Source organism: Homarus americanus, unplaced genomic scaffold, assembly GCF_018991925.1.
Source record: "Homarus americanus isolate GMGI-L3 unplaced genomic scaffold, GMGI_Hamer_2.0 scaffold367, whole genome shotgun sequence".
NCBI lineage: Eukaryota > Metazoa > Arthropoda > Malacostraca > Decapoda > Nephropidae > Homarus > Homarus americanus.
The window spans coordinates 8165680-8174974 of NW_024743709.1; positions in this window are offsets into that span (position 1 = coordinate 8165680).

The window sequence follows — 9295 nt, forward strand, 5'->3', positions numbered from 1 at the left end:
TCAGTCCTTCACTCATATCACCGGGGTTGAATGGCCCTTCACTCAGATCACCAGGGTTGCATGGCCCGTCACTTGGGTCACTGTGGTAGGTCGGCATCTGTCCGTAAATTCCTTGAAGCATTCCAGACAGAATAGCAACGTGTGCCACACTGTGTCTCCCGGCGGCCTCACTATAACACTGTCACTGGCTGGTCGCTCTCCATCGCCACGTCTAGTCAAGCGCGGGAAAGACAAGCTGCTATCAACACTTCCTTGACTGGTGGTTAAGGATTGTTTGTCTTGTTTGATACATGAGTGTACGCAGCTAGCATGGCGGTAGGAACACGCTGAAGGAACATATTTGATTCTAGGTCATACAGAGCGAAATGACTTGACCACTCTACAAAACCAGACAAGAGAGAGAAAATACCACAGTGAATAATGCTGAGTATGACAACAGACAAAAAAAAAATTCTATGAAATCAAAGGTTTTGTAATTTGGTGCCTAATAAGAGAAATATCTTATCAAAAGGCACAAAACTCTTCTGGATTCGATTCTTGGGTCTTAAGGTATTTTTAACCGAAAATCCAACTTATGAGGCCGAATATGTAATCATCACTATGTAAATGTAATTGTGGAGAAACTTCAATTTGGGGTAACCACACACACTCATTCCCACACTCCTTGAAATGTCGACATCATCAAAAACATGCTTCGTGTGGCCATCAGGCGAGTGGTGTCATATCTTACGCTAACTGTATATCATTGTCAACAGTGTCCAGGAAAATACCAATAGTACTTTTACTTTTAATTCGTCATTTTACCAGTTATCATCCTGCTAACCTTTTGGGCAGTTGTTCTTTGTTACTTTGTTATGAACTCTATCGTCCAGTGTTTGTACAGGAGGAAACCAGAGTACCCGGAGGAAACTAGATGGCATGTTTGGTAGTGCCACACTGGAAACACCCTTCTCACATCTACCCTGGGAATCGAACCTACGACTGAAGTGGTGAGAGGTAAGTGGGCTGTACCATTTAATTAAGAATATGACTACACAGCAAGAAACTGCGAGAGGCGCTCCAAAACCTCCTTGAAATGATAAATAAAAAAAATAAATGAGTTGAGCTGAATTTTTTTATTATTCATTCTGCTGAAGGTTAGTTCCGGATAGACTGACAGGGCCTGGAGCCATCGACTATGAAGGCCCCCCCATAAAAAAAAGGTGTCTACTTGGCAGGCTGGTACTCAACTAGCTCATGACTCAGCTCAGTCTTTTTATATTCTTTTTAATTGTTACACCACTTACACTTTGTAATTATTTGATTTTATTTCCACAAAAGTATTAAAGCAACAACTTACATATAATTTTCATAAACATTATTGTTCATACATTTTACACACTAACAATTAAATGTTCGTCTTTCTAACTTTGGCTATGTCAATTTTTTTTTATAATACTTTCAGTGTCCAAGGAGTTCAACAGCTCATGGTCAATCGACAATATGCTCAACTTGTTCAGTCTGTCTCAGTAGATAGAGTTTCTCAGGTCATTTTGAATTCATTTAAGTTTTAAGAATGAACTTTCACCTGCACAATTTGTGCACGCATGCAAATATATATTTTGAGTAGAATGTTCACATTAACGAAGGTATCTACCATAGGATCAATGAAAGTGAACATGAACAGCTCTTGGTTATGATCCTTGTCAGATTCATCAAGGCAAATATCTGGATCTGGAAGGAGTCCAGACAGCTGAACCAGCTCATCACTGAGTGACTCTTCAACGTCTTCAGGATAAGCTTCCACTAAATTGGTTGCTGCTTTGCTTATATTAGCACTTGACAGATTAGCTAAATCTGATAAAAAAAACTTGTTTTACAGATCTTCATAATCCTGTGACCTCCTTTGAAGAGCACTGACAAGGTTGTCCACAATGAAGAAAAGCTATTGCCTGAATTTCTCCCTCGATGATCTGGAATTACTTTCTGATGTTCCATCTGCAAATCTCTGTCGCCTCAGCCTTGGGGTAAACCCGAATGGCGCATTTTAGGGCTATAATTATCAATTCGGATATATCTGAATTTTTCAGTCAATTATCATGATATTATCAGCTAGCTAGGCTTTTGCTGTCAGATATTTTAAGCTCCTTGTCAACTTGGAACAATTTAAATCAATTTCTATAGCCATGTGGTAGTACACACCAGCTACCATGTTGCCTTTTTTCTTTCTTAAGGTACACACCCTACACACTGTCATCGACAGTGACACTTAAATTGAATAAGACATTCAGTGATCGCTTACATTTTAATATTTGTGTAACTGACATATTTCATAATGATACAGATATCAAAATATAAGGTCACGGGTCACCATAGTTTCTGTGCACAAAATTATGGTGAACTACAATTTTTTTTTTAAATACATGAATTTGTTTAAAGGGCCCCTTGTATCTTTGGGTCCCGGGGCCATGGCCCCAATGGCCCCTTTGTAAATCCGGCACTGAAGAAGGTCCTATGGGTTATTCATTTACGTGTGTATGGGTATCTGACCCCAATATTATAATTTTATTGGACGATTTATAAACAAAATGTTACATACATAAATGAAACGAAATAAGCACCAACCAAAAAACAACAACAACAGATCACATACTCCACAAAACAGAATTAAGTCTTCCGAGTCATACAACTATTGAGTTTTCGTTTCATATATTTCTGTTGTCTCTTTTATTAACTGTTCAACGGGTAGACCTATCAGCTCAGGGAAGGATATTCTTAGCCACATAAAGACGACAGATCCAGCTTCTGAGATATACACAAGATGCGCGAGTTCTCCTTTTATTTACATTTTCTTCAGTAATATAGTTGTTTAAAAAGATGTTTTTAGGAGTAGCTTAACTAGATAATTGAACCTCTCTTAAGACTTTTACCTCGGTAACTACTACAACATTATCTACCACCCAGCAGTGCTTCATTACTTTCCTTGACTTAATCAAGATAATCTATCTTAGATCGATGAGTTGTCTATATCTTGTGTACAGTAGCTCCATATACTGAGATAATCTATATCAAAGTAAATTAAGGGGTGTGCATCTCAGTCCATCTATAACTCCCATGATCGCTTTAAACTACAATATACAATACTGAACACTTTACATTTAAAGTTATCCATTTATGATTACATTTACCTAACATTTACATAAGACAGAAGCATAATTTAATGTATTTAATAATTCATAGGATGAGGAAGTGCTACTTGTACAGAGTTCTATCTCTCGTAATTTTTGTTTTCGTCGTTTGGGTAGTGCATTGGTAACCTTACTAGGCGCTTAAAGACCTTCGTTGTTAAAGTGCAGTAATAACAATATAACGATAACAGCAACAATGACTTAACTTTATCCTCTTTGCCACTGATCGGCACGACTTTGTTACGTATTGTTAGTACTTAGCAAGTACTGGGTATGTATTGACTCCAGAATGCATCTGTTTCTGCGCCAGTGTTGGTCAAGTCTGGTCTTCAATGAGCTCACACTCGATGCCATCACAACACTCTCTGGAAGATTGTTCCAAAATTTCACGACTTTCATCCCGAAAAAGTTTACCCTTTCAATTTTCTGAACGTGTAGCTTCTTCAGCGTTTAGCTGTGAACCCTAGTGGGGAGAGCATCCACCAGTTCCAGGTATGATCACGAAAGTGAGTAATTTCTTCTGATATGTAAAAAAAAATACATTAAAATCACCTTTGCCCGCCTATAGGATAAGCAAGGCAACAAAGAGCGTTCTAGCCTCTCTGGGAGCCTGCTGTAGTGCAAGCACCACTCTGCCGACCCTCCTTTGGACATTTTTAATCAACTGGGAGAGTCTAGCATATCTCGGGGACCAGAAGGGGTGATAGAACTTTAAATGGAGAAGCACTTCACTTTTGAAGAGCATTTTGGAACGAGTTTATCTTTAAGAAGGGCGATCGTCACTCCACGAATAACTATAGACCAAAGAGCCTGACCAGCATAGTATGTAAAGTACTTGAGAGCAATATAAGAAATGCTATGATGGAATATCTACTACGAAATTCTGTTGGTTGTAGCACTTGTGAGTACGTTACCCCACAATTATAATGTTCTTAGATCTTCCTTTTTCACACCTCAGTGACCCTGAGTATTTACTGTTCCTCAATCAGTATCAATGTCCCCACAATAATGATACTAGTGTCATTCCCTCAGATGTGCTAGATCGTATGTGTTACACCCCCTTTACCCATGGTGTCGACACAATACTCCCTCATATCAATCCTGATGCCTTTCTACAAAACTCACTGGGTTACACCAACCCAAACTATAACTATTACTTTCCTGACTCTCCCGAGTTTAGTTCTAGTCTCCTACTACCTCATTCCTTCTCCTTGATTAGCCATAACATCAGCAGTATTCCCCTTCAACTAGATACCTTTTTAGATCAGTGTTTATCTTCTATTGCCCACAAATTTGATGTACTTGGATTCTGTGGGACCAAACTCACTAACGATATTGACCATTTGTATAACATTCCTAATTATAACAGACACTGCGTCAACACGTCACGACACAGTGGTGGTGTCGCCCTATATGTTGATATCAAGTATAACACTTCTGCAAGAGATGATTTAAAGGTTCAGGAGGAGTACCTGGAGAGTGTTTTCATTGAATTACGTGACACACGAAATATCCTAGTAGGGATAATCTACAGAAGACCCCACACTAATGTAAGGAATTTTCTTGATAAATTTTCGGAGCTTATCTCTATCATAAGTTCAGAGAGGAAAGACTGCTACATCACAGGAGATTTCAACCTTGATCTATTAAAATCAGAAACCGACACCTCAGTATTAGACCTTCTTGCTACCTGTCATTCTAAACTCTTCTTCAACACTATAACCAAACCCACTAGAGTAACTGCCACCTCTGCCACTGGGATAGATCATATCTGGACTAGCAACAATCCTAACAAACTAGCAAGTGGAATTATTTATAACAATATTTCAGATCACTTCCCAGTTTTTGTCATGTATAAAACAGCCACAAGACCTGTAAGGTCTAGTAGAGTCTCAATTCAATACAGAGACTACTGCACCGACAACATGCTCCTTTTTGAAAACAACCTAATGAATGCTAACTGGGATCTTGTCTATGCCTCCGACAACCCTAACGTGAACAGCTGTAACTTCTCTAGCATCTTCAATGCTTGCTTTGATAAATGCTTCCCGCTCAAGACTAAGTCAGTGAAAACTGTATCCATTTCCAAACCTTATATCACAAGCGAAATTAAGATAATGATAAAGGAAAAACACAAACTCCAAAGGAAATTTGCAAAAAGACCCATATCTTTCGGTGATGCTTACCGAAGTATCAGAAATAGAGTAACTCAAGCAGTTAGAAATGCCAGACGTAACTATTATACAAATAAGCTCCAGTCAGCATCAGGCGATAGTAAGAAAACCTGGAATGTCATAAATTCTACTCAGAACAGGAACACTCAGCCTTCGGCCCCCCACTCAGCTTTTATGATAAACGATTCAGTTATAACGGAACCCTCCCTCATTGCCAACCACTTCAATGAATATTTTATTAATGTTGGGAAAAATCTTGCAGAGAGCATCCCTGATCACCATGAGGAATTTAGAGCCTACCTGCAAAACAGACAGCAAAATGAACTATTCTTATCCCCTGTCACAGCAGATGAATTACTGGCCATCATAAAAATGTCCAAAGATGCAGCAACAGGCGAAGACAATATACCAATGAGCATCATTAAAAAAGTGGCCCACTTATTACTACCTGTTCTCCTCCACATTTGTAACTCCTCCTTCACTCGTGGTGTCTTTCCTGATAAACTGAAAATTGCTAAAGTCCACCCGGCATATAAAAAATCTGGGGACAAAGGTCTCTTCAAGAACTACCGCCGCATATCAGTCCTCCCAGCCTTGAGTAAGATACTGGAAAAGCTAGCAAGTAATAGACTAAATTCCTTCTGCAATGCCAATGACATCGTTACAGACTCCCAGTTTGGATTTAGAGCTAGAAGGTCGACTGAGAGTGCTCTGCTATCCTTTACTAATGACATCTTAAATTCCTTTGATGACAGTCATTTCACAGTCGGTATATTCTTGGACCTCTCTAAAGCCTTCGATACTGTCGACCATACCATCCTCCTTTCAAAGCTTGAACATTAATGCGTTAGGGGCCTGTCCCACAATTGGTTTACCTCATATCTGTCCAACAGGATGCAGTATGTCTGTTATAATAACCACCAATCTGACTCCTCGCCAAATCTTGTATGGAGTCCCCCAAGGTTCAATTCTCGGTCCAGTACTGTTTTTGTCGTATATAAACGACATAGTCCACGCCAGCTCACTCATAAAATACAACTTATTTGCAAACGATAATAATCTCTATGCCAGCAACTCAGACCTCCATTCCTTGATGAGAACTATGAACACTGAATTAACCAAAGTCGGGACCTGGGTAATATGTAATAAACTGACCCTAAATCTTGAGAAAACCCACTACACGATCTTTCACAGAAGAAAAAACTTACCTCCAGACTTGAACCCCCTGTACCTTGGTAATATAGTCCTCAAACGCGAAAATACTAAATTCCTCGGAGTTATTGTTGATGAGAAACTTAAATGGAGAAACCACATACAAGCCATTCACAGTAAAATCAATAAACAGTGCTGTATCATGTATCACACTCGACAGTCACTCACTCTCACAGCAATGAAAGAAATCTATCATGATCTTGTTTACCAACACCTGATACACTGTCACACACTATGGGGGGCCTCTGGCTCTTCAAAAACACAATCTCTGGTTACTGCACAAAAGAGAGTTGTACGGACAATGACCTACTTGAAAAAAACAGATGACACAAACGAAAAATTTGCTATATTGAAATTTTTAAAATTCGAAGATATTAACACTTACTACTCTGCCCTCTTTGTTTACAAATCTATCAATCACTTGCTTGAATATAATTACTTCCAGTTTCGGAATAATCAGAGATACAACTTAAGGCACCCAGAGCTACTAAGATCAACCCCATGCGCTCCTCCCAGTCCCAGACCTCCATAAAATATCATGGTGTGAAGGTATCGAACAACTTACCCCCACCCATCCGAGCAAAGACTACGCTCCCTTCCTTTAAATCATCTCTAAAAAAATTTCTATTGTCGAAGTATTAATATTTCTTGTAACACTTACTATATTTACAGTACCTGCTTTTATTGTACCACCAAATCCGTTTTATCGGAAATTATCATGTAAATAAATAAGTAATTACCATTGCAATACACATAATTGCCAACTAGACATAATCCTGAAAGCTCTGTCCTCTTGTTCAACCTTATTACTGCACAACCCAGGTTGTACTGCTCCCCCATTGTACTTATGTTTTTAAATTCCACTCTAATTTATATGTATATGTGTATGTGTATGTATGTGTGTGTATATGTAGATATATATATATATATATATATATATATATATATATATATATATATATATATATATATATATATATATATATATATATATATATATATATATATAGTATATGTGCATAGGTATGTATAAATAAATGTAAAAAAATAAATAAATAAAAAAAATACATAAATAAAAAATAAAAATAATAAATAATAAAACAAATAAATATTGTACTATTCCAGATGGTACTAAATGTTACATAATACTTCCTTAAGATAAATGTATAGTATATATCAGGTGCCTCAAAGAGAGCTCAGGTTCTCAACTGGCTCAGCCATGTTAATATTGTTATTATTATCCACTCTGTATCTGTATTTTTCTGGCTAAATAAACTGTTACAATTCAATTCAATTAAAAAATAACCTTGTACTGGATTGCCAACACGGTTTTATGCCGGAACGCTCCTGCCTAACACAATTACTCATGATACTGGATGTTTGGACCCACATTCTGGAACAGGGTGGTAATATCGACAATATATACCCAGATTTTGCCAAGGCTTTCGACAGCGTACCCCATGAAAGGCTTAACGTTAAACTGGAAGGGTACGGGTTTCGGGGAAGTGTCCTAGCGTGGATCGGAGTCTTTCTCCATGATCACAAGCGGCGTGTGGTGATTAATGGCACGAAATCGTCATGTGTACCCGCCACAGGGCAGTGTATTGGGCCCGCTGTTGTTTGTTTGCTTCATAAATGACATGCCAGAAGCTGTACATTCCTCCATACAAATGTTTGCGGATGATGCCAAGTTATTTCGGGAAATTAAGATCCAAGCAGATTGTGAAGAGCTGCAGAAAGATCTCTGTGAGCTTCAAGAATGGTCGAAGAAATGGCGGCTAAGATTCGATGTCACGAAGTGTAAGAGGCTGCACCTGGGACGTACCAACGATAAGGAGGCGTATCATATGTTCCAATGGGACGAAGAAACTGTATGAATTGAGACTGAATGTGAAAAGGAACTAGGCGTGAATGTTGACAATAAACTGAAGTTCTCGGGCCATTGTGAGAAGAAGGTGTATCAAGCAACTAAATTATTAGGTCTTATAAGAAGGTCGTTCAGATATCGTAACGATCTTCAAGAGTGAGGTGCTTCCCCGTCTGGAGTACTGTCACCCCGTCTGGTCCCCGAGATATGGTAGGGACTATCAGTTGATTGAAAATGTCCAAAGGAGGGCCACCAGACTGGTGCCAGCACTTCGGCACCTTAGCTACCATGAGAGATTAAAGCGCCAGCAATTGCCTAGTTTATGCTAGAAACGGGCAAGGGGGGACCTAATTGAGGTGTATAAACATCTCAAAGGGCACAAGTCAGTAGAGTTTCCTTACCTGGAGCTGGCGGACGCTCGCCCCACCCCACAAGGGGTCGCAGCTCAAGGTTGAAAAAGCCGCAAGTCCAGAAAACTGTGAGGGGTAACTTTTTGGAAGCAAGAGTTGTGAATTCTTGGAACAATCTGCCAGACAGCGTTGTGACGGCACCGAGTGTGAGCTCTTTCAATACCAGACTGACAAGCACTGGAGGAGGTTCAGAAACATTCAGGAGCCAGTGCATGCCCACTACTTGCCAAGAGTACGTAACAGAGACGTGACCGATCACCCAAGCGGCTAGCGAGCCGATCAGTGGTGAAGAATATAAAAGTAAAAACAAAAGTAAAAGTCCGTCTAGGTATGTGAACGCCCTCCTCATGGCTTAATTGCTTGATTCGCATTCTTCTCACACTGGTCCCAGAACCTCAGTTTGTTTTCAACATACACACCCAGATCCTTTTCACACTTAGGCCAAGTTAATGCTCTTCTTCGTCC